The following is a 13,873-nucleotide window of genomic DNA, read 5'->3' as shown; positions in this document are numbered from 1 at the left end:
ACCTCTAAACATGACTCTCTATAGACACAGAATAAACCAGGTCTAAACCAGGTCTAAACCGGGTCTAAACTAGGTCTAAACTAGGACAAAACCTCCAAACATGACTCTCTATAGAAACAGTCTAAACTAGGTCTTAAATAGGACTAAATCTTTTAAGATGGACTAAACCAGGTGTACACAAAGACAAAAATGACTCTATAGAGACAGACTAAACCGGGTCTAACACAGGACTAAACTTGGATCTCTTAAGTCAGTCTAAACCCGGTCTAAACTCGCCTACAGGACTAATCTCTTTTTAAAGAAAGACCATGTCCATGTCTAAACTTACACAAGTCCACGCCGACTCTCAACCAGATATAAACAGTTTGATTAAACCAGGACCAGCCAAATGACTCGTGAAGATTTGAGTTGAGATTGGCCAAATTCTCCGGGGTTGGTGGGCAGGTTGGGAGGTTTTATCGGGGCAGATTCCGTGGCGTCAGTGGAGTGTTTCACAAACTTCCCGTCGCCACAGCACGACTCTGGCCTCTGCTCCGTATGAACTCGGAGCGCGGGGCAGCTTTGTAATGAAGGGTTAGTCTAATGGAAGTATTGTTATTATAGGCCCATTATGGTTCCATGCCCTGCCCGTGTGTGTGTATAATGACAAGAGATAGAGCACAGGCCACTCGGACGGTTCCATTACTTGTGGTTAGACGCGGGAAAGCCTAAAAACCCCAGGGGGCGCTGAAGAGTACAAGTCACAAGTACAAGATTACGAAAGGAGAGCGATTAAACTGTGGAGCCAAAGAGAAAATTGTTAATATTTGCTCAACTGGAGAGAAACTACTCAACCGTTTTAACACACACATAAATTCACCAGTGCATGCAGCTATTATGGGCAAGGCGGGTAAAGAGTCTTGCCAAAGGACACAACTGCAGAATCCATCTTGTTTTATCTGTTTAACACAGATTTAAGTTGTTTTAAACCACATTCCACATTTCTTGAGGTAAGGTTAATCAGCAGTGGACGCAGTGCTGTTATGTGAGTCTGTGGGTAGAAAAAAGTAGAAAAAGCAGTGAGAGCCGAGAACAGGGACGATGTGGCCGTAACTTCTATGATTTAAAGGTTATATAATACGCAAAACTGACTCTTGTGAGCTTTGAGACATGTTATACTGACGATGTTGTGTTTTGGGTCATTCACACATTTCTTATTAGGCTACGTTTACACTAGGGATGGGCAAGATTAGTCGATAATTGATCATTAAGAATTTCATCGATTACGTTCATTTTAATCAACAAACCGAATGTAGGTTGCTGTGCGTAGTGTAAGGTGACCAAACGGGGGTCCGTACATGTGTCTCTCTGCACTCAGAAGGAGCGAGCAAACAGAAACAGTCGGTCAGTCCTGCAACGTACCGAAGCGCAAATGCGTATTTAACGATGACTTGTACAAGAAATTCCACGCTTTCCGTTGCGGTCGGGACAAGTGGGAGGCCATGTGCACAGTGTACAAAGCAGCACATATGTTTCTGTGTCCAGTGGGAAAAAGTTTTGCCAGGTGAGAGACGCGCAATGTCGATGACGAGTCCCCACCTCCCTCCCCCCGTACGGTGTCCTGGTTTGACAAAACACAAATATGGTCACACTAACCTGAGTCATGTCTTTTAGTCCAACAGAAGTTGAACCGTATCAGCGACACAAGAGCTGTATTTTTATCTTTGCTTAGTTTATGCAAATTAGCGATGCGGTTTTAAGTTTCGTTTCTGTGAGAGTTGCACAAAACTGAATTAAACACATTATAATAAACGGCCTGTTGTGGCTCTAGAGTCGTTACGGTTTATATGTTGTAAAGTTGAATTTATTTATGCAGATTAGTGCAGATAGTAATAATAATGATGATCATTTTAATATAAAAAAGTTAATGATTAATCGATAATCGATCGTTAATTCTTCCGACAATCGATTAAGAAAATTTCATCGAATGCCCATCCCTAGTCTACACAGAAACGAATATTTCCCTCCCTCTGTTTTCCAAAATAACATCGTGCACATAGCATTGTTTTTAAAGAAGTTTTCGTTAACATTAACCTGCATAAATACGCCATCGAGCCCCATCGTAACTACTATTAGATTCAAACCTGTAGCATTTATTTCATTACAGTTTTAAGTATTACTCAAATATACCTAGAAAAACTTGCATTAGTGAGCGGGCTCGCCTGTCCACAGATCTGTTAAAGAAGTGGCAAAATCACTGACCTCTGAGCCTCATTCGTCTCCGGTCATGGACATGAAACATCAGCCGTGTGTGTAAATGCAAACACATGAAAAGTGTTTCAGCAGAAGAAATGCGACTGCTGCTCTGATGCTTCATGATCATCATCAGAGCAAAAGACAAACTTTGGTCGCACTTTTGGCGCATCAGCTGCTTAAAACTCCATTTATCCCATTTTACACGTAAACGCCAAACCGTAGTTTTCCAGAATCTCCACTCTCACTCTGAGTTTTTAGAAAGATTCAATTTCAGAGAAGAATTCGCCATTTGTGTGTAAAAGTTGGGTACAAACGAAGGGAAATGTCTCCATTTTTAATCATTTTTCATCACACTTTATGTGCAAACGCGAAACGGTAGTTTTCCAGAATCTTTTTTATTAATTTTTTTTTTATATTTATTTGAGCAAGGTAAAACAAAATCAACAACACTAACAAAAAAAACAAGGATATGTACATGTACATATTAGGGATCTGGTGTTCAAAAGGCTTATAATGGAAAAAAAAAAAACAACTTATAATGTAAATGTATTTTATTGTAATTTAAAGGATCTCCACTCTAGCTGGAGTTTTAGGTAGAGTTGGTTTCAGAGGCGAATTCGCTGTTTGCGTGTAAAAGATGGGTACAAATGAAAGGAAATATCTCCGTTTTTAAAAATACCTGTGTGCGTGTAAACGGGGCCTTAGTCTGTCTAAACCTCCAAAGCTCAAAAAGCTCTCGTGTGATGTGATGAAGCGGTAGTTTTCATGTTAACAGCTCCTTTTACCTCTAGTTCAGTAGAGATTGGGAATTCCAGAGCTGAAATTACCCAAATGATTTTAGTGAAGGTGGATGTATTACCGCATAACGTGTGAATGAAAGAAAACACAAGTCCAGGTATGTTTTTCACGAGGATACATACTTAGTAGATCAGAAAATAACGTTATATAACCCTTTAAATGTAACTTGTTAAAATGAAATGGCAAGAATTACAGGCGACTAATGAAGGTCAAGTTTTAACCAACAGAAACTGAAAGCAACAGCAGGGTTTATTCTACTGGTGACTGATCAAAGCAGCTAAGTACACAAGACATACAACATCATTCATGTGCAATCAATGGCCACATAAACTAAAACAGAGTTGAAGTGATTTGAAACCTGCAGAACGAGTCGGAATGGTTCTAAAAATAGGTCACTGCGCCTACAGTTTAGGGATGGGGCAGGATGCCGCAAGATTATTGTCCTTCTGAAGAGAAATGGATTTATTTATTTACGCAATCAAGACGCAACCAGAATGGAACCAACAGCCAAATGAAGTAGTAACAAATTTGGCCATGACAGTGACAGTTTATGCTCTTTGTTGGATGCAACTTGCAAAATATTAAAAGACCCTCTACCATCATGAATAATTAGGATGCTTGGATTGCATAAAGTAAGTGAGGAATAACTTTGGGTCACTGAAAACTGTTTAAAATGAACCAGTTTACGTTTTAATACGTTAGAAATCAGGTACAGTGTCTTTAGATGGATGGATGGACAGATTCTTTAATTTTTTTAAATCTGTGAATGGCACTCTATAAATAAAGCCCTACTTACTAACTTACTATAAATAAATAAATAAATAAATTCTTTATTCAGGGTATCCCCAGGTTTGACTACCCCAAATTTTAAGACTTTTTAAAGACCTTTTTAAGACCACTTAAATGAAAATTAAGACCAACATCGCACCCATTATGTGGGCGAAAAACACCAGATCCGATTCTAATAATCACCAACCAACATAAAGTAGGAAAAAAAACTGAGGCACTCAAAAAGTACAAAATAATTAAAAGCCTTTAATACCACATGGCAGATAACATGTTGGCGTATTTTAACTTTATCTGCCATGTGGTATTAAAGGCTTTTAATTACTTTGTACTTTTCGAGTGCCTCAGTTTTTTTCCTACTTTGTATTTGAGACTGGTCCCTAAACTGAAGAGCACCAAAAGGACAATTCTGCACAATTTTTGCATATCCAAGTAGCACTCCTGCCCCCAAAGCTTTGCCACCAACCAGCTACTGTATCTAGAATCTAAACCTACACTTCCCCATGATCCATCCAACGTCTTCCTCCACTGTACTGATTGTTTACTCACTACTGCCGGTTCCAGAAACCAAAGTATTGTTTGCGCATACTCCAAATTAGACATTCATTCACTTAACATGATTTCACATTGTTTTTTGTTCCTCCCTCCATTTAACATTGCACAGCAGCCCGGTTGAGTTTACAAAAAATAGTCTAATGAAATTTAAGACATTTGTGAAAAAAAATAAAGACAACATAATTTAAGACTTTTTAAGGCCTGAATTTAGGAACATGAAATTTAAGACCTTTTTAAGACTTTTAAGACCCTGCAGCTACCCTGTTATTGGTCCTGAGTCAACCAGAACCAATAATGGTTTGTTTACACTAAGGCCTATGCACACAACCTTCAAACAGATGAACTTTGCAATGGTCACTTGTAGGGATGTCCAATATCGATATCCAAATCTCTCAGTACGATATTATCACGATATGCATCTCACGGTACGATATTTTGGAGAGGCCGGTATAATTGTAGATCAGACACTTCTTTACTTTTAAAATACCCTGACACAATTTTGGTGTGAATTATTTCCATCATAATCCCAAGAATTCAAGTAAAAAACATATTTCTTCATGTCGTCTGCACTGAAATTAATCATGGGATATGTAGTTCCTGATGTTTATAAGCTGTTGCTTCTATAAAACCATGAATTTAAGCAAAGGAACTTGTAATTCTATATATTCTGACAGCCCAGGATATTATTCTGAGACTTTTAACGACACGATATCATGATATTTCGGTTATTGTTACATGCCTCATTTGCCATGGCATGCTTTTACTGAAAACAATACATAAAATAAAAAATAGTTTGTTATCTAAAAGCCTAAGAGCCAACACACAATAGGCTAACAGAATAAAACGATTTTTCATTATTTAGGGTGAATGTCAATCTCGTCTGTGTATTTTTTGCAACTAAATTTGCTTTTATTTTCATGTTTATCTTTTCTTTTGGTATTTAAAACTTTGATTCTGATTTTAATTTTGATTTGTACAATGATGATAATGAGGAGCTGACAGCGCTGCCCACTCTGCCACACATTACGGTAAATGCATCTCCCTTTAATTGAACTGGAAATCCCCCTCAAGCACAGAACTGTAACCTCACATCTGATAAGCAAGTTTGTCCTTTCATCAGATAACAGCAGAGCCTTCAAACGGATTCTCTGGAAACAGGATGAAGCAACTCTCAGATGCCAGTTGGGAATAATTTGGTTTGAAACTCAATATATGAACAACAAGAGCGTGTACAGCCTGCAAAGCATTTTTTAAGCAATTTATGAGGAAGCAGAATAGCAGGACTAGAAAAAAAATCATTACAGCAAGTGGGTAGATGTTGTATTTAAACTACTGAGGACTGACTTACTGACAGGCAGAGTTGGGGAGTAACAGATTACATGTACCAGAGTTACTTAATCAGAGTACAAATTATGAGTAACTGTATTCGGTTACAGTTAATGTTTGAATGAGTGGTAATTGGATTACAGTTACTTTGAAATAAATGGATTATACTGTGGTATTTTCTGGTTTTCACATTTTGGGCTATATCCCTTTTTTTTTTCTCTCGGTAATTCCACTCATTGCCGGACACTAAATCACACTACATCTTAAACCAGGACTAAAACCAAGTCTAAACTAGATCTAAACCAGGTCTAAACCAGGACTAAACAAGGACTAAACAAGGACTAAAACCAAGACGAAACCAGGACTAAAACCAGGTCTATACAAAATCTAAACCAGGTCTAAAACCAGGTTTAAAACCAGGTCTAAAACAAGGTCTAAACTAAACCAGGTCTAGGACTAAAACCAAAAAAAAAAAACCAGGACTAAAAAGGACTAAACCACTAAACAAAACAGGTCTAAACTAGACTAAACCAGGTCTAAACCAGGTCTAAACTAGATCTAAACCAGGTCTAAAACTAGATCTAAACCAGGTAAAACCAGGTCTAAACTAGATCTAAACCAGGTGTAAAACCAGGTCTAAACTAGATCTAAACCAGGTCTAAACTAGATCTAAACCAGTGTAAACCAGGTCTAAACTAAACTAGATCTAAACCAGGTCTAAACTAGATCTAAACCAGGTGTAAAACCAGGTCTAAACTAGATCTAAACCAGGTCTAAACTAGATCTAAACCAGGTGTAAAACCAGGTCTAAACTAGATCTAAACCAGGTCTAAACCAGAACTGAACTAGGCCTAAACGAGGTCTAAACCCGGACTAAACTGGTCTCAGTCCCAGTCTAGCAAAGTGCAGGAGTGGGACTCAAAATTCTGTCCCGTGCAGACCTCTAGTATGAACCGACAAACTAATAAAAGAATCACATTTCAGTACAATATATCAAATTACAAGTCTCTTGCTTTTTAATTTAAGAGTTATGGTGCAGCAATAGCTAAATAAAAAGACAGAGGGAACTACATAGACCATGATCCTTTGCACCATTTCAGTGCAGACTACAAGAAGAAATAACAGTTCTAAACACTTTTAAGTCTTAGTTCTTTGGATTAAGTCAAGGTATTTTAAGAGGAAAAAGGTAAACAGATTTGTTAGCCTCCACAAAATATCACAATATCGTATCAAGAGATTTGGATATTGTTACATCTCTAATCGTGAGCTTTCCCACGATATCGCAATAAATATCGTACTGTGAGGTTCATACCGTGACGATACTGTACCGTGAGACTGGGATATTGTTACACTCCTAACCGATACTGATGCTGGTATCGAATGTCACTGCCAACTAGGGATGGGCATTCGATGAAATTTTCTTAATCGATCGTCGGAAGAATTAACGATCGATTATCGATTAGTCATTAACGTTTTTATATTAAAATGATCATCATTATTATTATTATCTGCACTACTAATGTGCATAAATAAATTCAACTTTACGACATATAAACCGTAACGACTCTAGAGCCACATCAATCCGTTTGACATTATAATGTGTTTAATTCAGTTTTGTGCAAATCTCACAGAAACGAAACTTAAAACCACATCGCTAATTTGCATAAACTCAGCGAAGATAAAACTACAGCTCTTGTGTCGCTGATGCGGTCAACTTCTGTCGGATTAAAAGACATGACTCAGTGGAATACAGGTTAGTGTGACCAGATTTGCGTTTGTCAAAACCAGGACACCGTACGGGGGGAGGGAGGTGGGGACTCGTCATCGACATTGCGCGATTCTCACCTGGAAAAACTTTTTCCCACTGGACACCGAAACATATGTGCCTGCTTTGTACACTGTGCACATGGACTCACACTTGTCCCGAACGCAACGGAAAGCGTGGAATTTCTTGTACAAGTCATCGTTAAATATGCATTTGTGCTTCGGTACGTTGCAGACTGACCGACTGTTTGTGTCTCGCTCCTTCTGAGTGCAGAGACACACATGTACAGACCTGTTTGGTCACGCTACGCACAGCAACCTGCATTCGGTTTGTCGATTAAAATTAACGTAATCGATGAAATTCTTAATGATCAATTATCGATTAATCGATTAATCAGGCCCATCCCTACTGCCAACACTGAAACATTTGCTGGATCGGGTATCGGTTCCATGATATTGGTTCGGCCGATATCCTGGCTGTGTCTTAAACTGGATGTAATTAGACTATGGCTGATTTTGGAACGTCTCATAATGTTTGAACTTTTATTCACACAAACCTGTTCTGGAGTCATTTGAAGGATACATAACAGTTGCGTAACACGTAACACAATCGAGTCTCTTGTGTAATAATTTATTTCGATAACAAGTGTCATTTTCAACTGAACTGAAAAAGCTGGATTCAATACATCCCCCACATTTCAGAACATGTTTGTACAAATCTAAACTACAGGGTAAGAGGTTTTATGCTGAATAAGACAGGTTATTTTGTTGTTACTGGAGGAAATGATGGTACTTTGAAAATTGCAGCCCTTGAGATTTGTTAATTATATCCATTCAAATTGGCTCTACTGACAGGTTGGCCTACGTTTGGGCTATTTTCAAGTTTTTATATATTGAAGCCAACTAGGCCTACTTGTATTAAAGGTGCACTATGTAACTTCTAAGGTCGATTTGCTTGGTTATTTCTTTACATAGAAAGTTTCACAGTATGGCATTACAATCCCTGTATCATTCGTTCATCTGTTTTTCAAGATAAAACTAAAAATAAGAAAATGGAAAAACAACTATTTTCTTCATTATTTGTCTCCAAAACCAAAATGAAAATTCTGATAACAATTCGTTTTTTTCAGTTTGGGCAATGGTTTCCCGTTTCAATGACTTAAACTGCGATGCCGGACTGAGCCAGGACTGAACCAGGACTAAAACAGGACAAAACCAAGTCTAAACCGGGTCTAAACCAGGTATAAACTGGGTCTAAACCAGGACTAAACCAGTCTCAGTCCTAGTCTTATCTCGGTCTCAGTCCTGGTCTCAGTCCTGGTCTGGTCCCAGTCTAGTCCCGGTCTCAGTCCTGATCTTGTCCCGGTCTGATCCCGGTCTAGCCCCGGTCTCAGTTCTGGTCCAGGTCTGGTCCCGGTCTCAGTCCTGGTCTGGTCCCGGTCTCAGTCCTGGTCTGGTCCCGGTCTCAGTCCTAAACCAGGACTGAACCAGGAGTGTTGAGACGGGCCCGGAGGTGCGCATACATAGACTGTCAAGTGATCAGGACTGAGACTCAGACCAGACCGGCACCATACCAGGACTGAGACTAGGACTAAGATCCAGACTCAGACTGGGACCAGACCAGACTGATACCAGAACTGAGACCGGTTTAGTCCTGGTAGACCTGGTTTAGTCCTGGTGCAGTTCTGGTTTAGACCTGGTTTGGACTTGATTTAGTCCTGTTTTAGTCCTGGTATACGGCACAAAAGTCTGGCATCGGATTTTAAGTCACAGAAACGAGAAACGGCCGCTATCTGTTTTTTTTTTTTTTCCATTATTCACTTAAATACAAAATCGAAAACTGAAAAAACTAATTGTTATCCGTTTTTTCATTTTGGTATTGGAAACAAAAAATGTTTTTTCATTTTCAAAAATGAAAAACGAATGACACATGGATTCATTACACATGTCTGCCTCTCTTTGACATTTAAAGGCGCATTCTGTAACTTTATTACATTCAACTTTTCTGATTACATGAAGACAAAGGGGGGAACATTCTGACCAAGCTGGTTCTATCCAGCCCATGAAGAACACACAGTAAGAAAGCACGTTTTTCTGGATATTTTTGTAATTGTCAGCACTTTTCATAAAAAAATTTAAAATAAAATAAATGCAAAGCAAGTCAGATTAATGCCATACAGTGGAACATTTCGGGCAAAGTATAACATCTCAACAGAAACTAGCAAATGGCAGACTGCCCAGAAGAAAAGTTGCATATTGTGGCTTTAAGTTATTCTAAATCGGCTAGTGTATTTTGACCATTTGTGGTTTTCCTGTTGTTTTCCTGCCTCCTTATAGCCTATAATTAGGCCTAGTAGTGGCCTATCTTAAAGGCATGGTCTGACACTGCATGGCATCAGAATAAGACTATCTGAAAATTAACTTCGTTTTTTTTTTTTCTTACTTATATTTTAACTGTAAGAACTTGAGGAATATTAAACTACTAACATCTTATAAACCAGGATTATATCTATGACAAAACCAGGTTCATAACTTCGGGTAAAAACATAATTAAAGCTGCACTATGTACCTTTTATAGTAGAGGTTCTGCGTCCTGCATATCTCCATGGATATGTAACTGCTTGGTCTGGAATGTTCCCCAATATGGCATTAAATAGATCTAGCATTTTTTTTAGTTAGTTTGTCTATGGCGCAAAAATACAGTGAAGAACATGTATTCTTAGTGTGTGTGAGCTCGCCTCTCCATAGATTTGATCTGTAACTTTGCCTACATATTCGATTACGATTTAATACGATATATTTCAAATTGATTCAGTACGGTTCGATAAAAAATTATGTCTATATTATGGCTGTGACACTAAAAGTCTTTGTTAAAACACTTCGTGTGCAAAGTTCACAAAATGCACAGTGGAAATGTCAAATGTGTTGCATAAATAAGATTCCTTCCTCTAAACAAGCAACAAAACTGTAGCGCTGTAACAAAATAATTTACTAAAACACACCAAAAAATACTCTTGGCGATATATCGATGCACCAGCCCATGATATCAGTACTGTATCATCACCTTAAACGATACAATTCAATATTTTTGCACATCCCTACTGCCAACCATCCCAACCCAAGGTGTGGTTTTGTTTTTTTTTTGCACTTTTTGTTAGCAGTTTAATGTCAAATAGACTTTTTTAGTTTATTTAAGGTGACCAGATGTCCCTATTTACACGGGACAGTCACAGTTTTGAGCCCTGTGTCCCCTGTCCCAGCAGATTTTTCCAAAACCAATGATTTGTCGCAGTTTTATACAAGAAATGTCCCAGATGTCCCTATTTTTGGCATATGTGATACATGCCAACAGTAAAGAGAGGCATAAATTGTCATTTATTTAAGTTAAATACATAAAATGATAAGTGAATGAGCCAAGTGTATTGCACATGTACAAAATATTATTAATGCAACCACCACAAACCGGAGGTGTCCTAGTGTTTTTTTATTTTGAAAATCTGGTCACCTCTATATTAACTTAAAAGCTATACAAGATTTAAACCAGATCTACTCAAACATGTGTGAATGAAACAAAACCAACTCTGGGTATGTTTTTGAGAAGCTAACAACAAGACAACAAGATTTAATGCTCACAAGAATCAATTTGTTGTCATACAGCACTTTTTAAGCTATTTAATGTCAAATAGAATTTTTTTTTAAAGTTTATTTAGGGCAGGCATGTCCAAACTATGGCCTGCGGGTCAAATGCGGCCCCCAGGCTCCCAGGTGAATTGGCCCAAATGACTTTGCATCAATTAAAATGAACTTTTTACTGAAAGTTTTTTTTGAAAATCGACCTTGATAAAGGTAATATTTAATATTTAGTGTGTGATTTTATGGATCTTAGCAAGAATAAAGACTGATGAGCTATTCTAAACACATATTTCAATTATTCACTGTACTGAACACCAGTCTATGGTCCTCTGCTTCGTCTGTGTTTAGACATGTGGCCCTTGATGAAACACCTCTGATTTAGGGTGACCAGATGTCTCTATTTACATGCGACAGTCCCAGTTTTGAGCCCTGTGTCCCAAGTCCCAGCAGATTTATACAAAACTGTTGATGTTATACAGGAAATGTCCCAAGTGTCCCTTTTTTTTGTGTTTTTTTACAGATTTTACCTAAACCAAGTCTAAATCAGGACTAAACTAAGACTAAACCAGGACAACATGAACTAAAACTGGACTGTTGTGGATCACAATTTTTGACTAATTTGATCCTGCCAACAGTAAGGAGCATACATTGTCATTTGTTTAGCCAAAATACAGAAAACTGTGTTTGCGAATGTCCATAAAGCAAAAAAAAAAAATGCAGCGACAGAAGCCCCTCAGATTATGACTGACGAGAATGCACAATCTTACGCGCTCTTTTTACTATTTTATCTATTTCAAAAATCCAAACCCCTGTGTGTCCCAGTATAGAATTTTTAAAATCTGGTCACCCTATACTGAGCTAAAGGTAAAATGTATTTATTAACTTGACCAGACGTCCCTATTTACCAGGGACAGTCCAAGTATGAGTAACTGTATTCAGTTACAGTTACTGTTCGAGTGAGTGGTAATTGGATTACAGTTACTTTGTTGAAATAAATGGATTACATGGCGGTATTTTCCTGCACATTTCGGGTTAGATCCCTTTTTTTTTTTTCCCCCCCCCCCCCCGGTAATTCCAGTCATTGCTGGACACTAAACCATGTCTAAACCAGGTCTAAACCAGGACTAAACCAGGTCTAAACCAGGTCTAAACCAGGACTAAACCAGGTCTAAACTAGGTCTAAACCAGGTCTAAACTAGGTCTAAACCAGGTCTAAACTAGGTCTAAACCAGGTCTAAACTAGGTCTAAACCAGGTCTAAAACAGGTCTAAAACCAGGATTTAACAGGACTAAATCATGCTGTGCAGGCGTGTATCCTCTTCTTCTATCAATAATATTTTTAATATGTTTAAGTAAAGTCTGGGCTTTTTAATTGTCTTTTATCAGACAAACCATCTTATGTTCAGATCCTCGTCTTTACTTCTTTACAGCAAATCAAGTAATCCAAAGTATTCAGATTACATTACTCACTTTAAGTACTTTAATGGATTACGTTACAAACTACATTTTGGGGTATGTAATCTGTAATCTATAGGGGAATACATTTTAAAAGTCACCTTCCCAACACCGCTAACCACCACAAACCGGGAGTGTCCCAGTTTTTAGTTTGGAAAATCTGGTCATCCTAATGTTATCAGAAGATTTAAACCAGATTTACTCCGTGTGAATGAAACGGAGGTAACAGCAATATAACAAGCTCAATTTAATGTGATAAGGCACTTTTTTTTTCTTTTTTTTTTTTTTTTTTGCTGTTTAATGACAAATAGACGTGTACTTTATTATTATTATTATCATCATCGTTTCTCTTTCGCAGCGGGAATTGCGGCGCGTGTTGCGTGGCTACGTCGCCCTCGTGCCTCCCCCGCCCACCTGAACGTCCTTTTAACTCTTCAAAACAAGTGGCACTCCGCAAACAAACAACAACAACAACAAAAAACGACGAACAAAACGAAATAACCCGAAATATCCAACGCTTCCAAACCCGTTCATAACTTCTACGAAATGTTTATCGAGCCGAAATTCACTGAGTCATTTGAAGTTACTCACCGACTTAAACGTCCGACTCCAGGTAAGAACAGAAGCGGCTCTGTTCACGCCAAGAATCGGAGCTTTGACCGCGGGGTTTTGCTAGCTTCTACGCCTCCTCTCTCCTCTCCTCTCTCCTCTGCTTCTCTTCTCCGCAGTGTGGCCCGGGCTCCACCTCTCTGCACCGGAGTCAAAACACTGGCACACAGGCTACACGAGGGAGGAGGAGGAGGAGCTGCCATCTTCCACCGGGGCGGGGGGGCTGTTCCCGCGTTTACGCACTGTTTATGGGCCAAATTACGCCGAGATTGAGGCCACGTGTTCAGCTCCTCCACGGATCTACAGGCGAGTTTCATTGTTGACAAAAGCGCGCGTTGCATGCTGGGAATTATTTTGGTCGGCGGCAATAAACACTAGTGATGGGCAAATGAAGCTTCATGACGCATTGAAGCCTTTCATTCAGTTGGTTCACTCTAGCGCACAGGTGTCAAACATAAGGCCTGGGGGCCAGATCCGGCCCTCCAAGACCTTTAATGTGGCCCTTCGGTGATTTTCTACTCAAATATTTTAATGATATTTTCTATTAAAATCTTGTTAATTTTCTGTGGTGTTTATCACAGCAGCGTCTCCAGCGTCTCTGTACGTGGCCCCTCCCACCAGAGCAGCACAAATGAAGACTTGTCTCTTTCCAAACGCTCTTAAAGGACGATCGTTTTGACTGTTGACCGTGACACCCTCATCAGAAAAATGT

The 13,873-nt window shown here is 38.8% G+C and overlaps 1 protein-coding gene across 1 annotated transcript in view; it reads right to left on the bottom strand.

The window, feature by feature from the left end:
* mylka (myosin, light chain kinase a) overlaps positions 1-13,298 on the bottom strand; it is a 184,388-nt gene extending 171,090 nt beyond the window's left edge. The window contains exon 1 of the mRNA XM_055148384.1: positions 13,144-13,298. The gene's annotated coding sequence lies outside the window, so the exon portion shown is untranslated. The remainder of the gene's footprint in view (positions 1-13,143) is intronic.
* Between the last annotated feature and the right edge of the window lie 575 nt (positions 13,299-13,873).

The sequence above is a fragment of the Boleophthalmus pectinirostris genome, unplaced genomic scaffold (genome assembly GCF_026225935.1).
Source record: "Boleophthalmus pectinirostris isolate CB_2022bp ecotype Guang Dong unplaced genomic scaffold, ASM2622593v1 HiC_scaffold_1, whole genome shotgun sequence".
Taxonomy (NCBI): Eukaryota; Metazoa; Chordata; class Actinopteri; order Gobiiformes; family Gobiidae; genus Boleophthalmus; species Boleophthalmus pectinirostris.
This window is presented reverse-complemented; position numbering and strand designations above follow the sequence as displayed.